This window comes from Mustela nivalis (genome assembly GCF_964662115.1).
Source record: "Mustela nivalis genome assembly, contig: HAP1_SCAFFOLD_131, whole genome shotgun sequence".
NCBI classification, from domain to species: domain Eukaryota; kingdom Metazoa; phylum Chordata; class Mammalia; order Carnivora; family Mustelidae; genus Mustela; species Mustela nivalis.
The window spans coordinates 1,521,547-1,522,856 of NW_028136488.1; positions in this window are offsets into that span (position 1 = coordinate 1,521,547).

Below are 1,310 nucleotides of genomic sequence, written 5' to 3' on the forward strand. Positions count from 1 at the left end.
GAACTATATCAAAAGCTTAGGAGAACACTTCATGGTCCCGGTGCCACTGCCCTATTCCAAGGCCCTCATGGACACAAACAAACTTTAGGCCCCATTCTCAGGAAAGTCCATTTCAACTCAGCCACCCCGGTTGCTCCGGCAGAGCCATCCGATCTCAAGTGTCTTGTTGCTAGGAGACAATTAGAATGCGAGGCAGGCTTCCCTGGCATCCATCCTTGAACGGTGCTCTGAATTCGTTCCATATCGGATGTCCTGGAGCTGCCCAACATGTCTCAATTGTCCCGCAGAAGGAATACTTGAAGGGGGTATCCCACAACTCCCAAAGTGGGAAAACCTCCATGGCCTTGAGATTCCGCTCCGTTCATGAAGGGGCAGTCATGCACCCGATACTCCAATCTGAGCCAACGTCAGATCCTCGCCGTGACTTCAGATGCATGAGATATTGTTTCAGATCTGCAGGAGTACCTGCCGTGCCCTGGCCGAAGGCCAATCTAGCTTGTGTTCTCAGACTTCTGTCCTCACACTCCTGGCCCAGAAGACCTCACGTTTGGCAATTCCAAACCCACAATGCAGCACTCTGTCTGTCCTCTAGAAAAAATACTTTGCCTAATGGGCTGCCCAGGTACCTCAAATGAGGATAAACCTACACGGCACTCGACTATACCCAAATTATATAGTCTAACCTGAGCACTAATGCACTCTCTGACACAACCTGAGCCCGAACCTCCTGACCAACACCCAGGCAGCTGACCGCACAGTGAGCACATCAGACCCACCAAGGCCTTAGGTCGTCATCTATTCCCATTTGCGGTTTTCATGCTTCAGAACCTACACCATATCGCCAACCACTGCCCAGGGTTGAAAATGATGCAGAAATCAGAACTCTTTCTCCATGGCAAGAGAGCTTGTTCTTGGAATGTTGTCCAAAGTTCAGTGTCGTTGAAACCAATGTGGCCCATGAGACCCCGCCCATGATCGCGGGCCAGTATGGTCACAAACACACATTGTGACCCTCAGCCTGAGCCCAGTCCTCAAGTAAGGCCTCTCAGTGGCTGGATGAAGAGACAGTATATAGGTCCTGCCATGCCCCAAGCCACAATTTTTAACCATAGTTTGGGTTGTCCCTCCACTGTTCCCCAGGGCTCTGCTTTGGAATTCCTTTTTGGTTGGGACACCTGAGGTAACAAACCTGAAAGGAGACCTCCCATCCCAGAGATTGATGAAAAAGAATTCTGACCTGACCAAATCCACAGAGAGGAAGATTTGTCCATGGCCCATGAGGCCTCCCCACTTTCCACGGCCATCGTTGA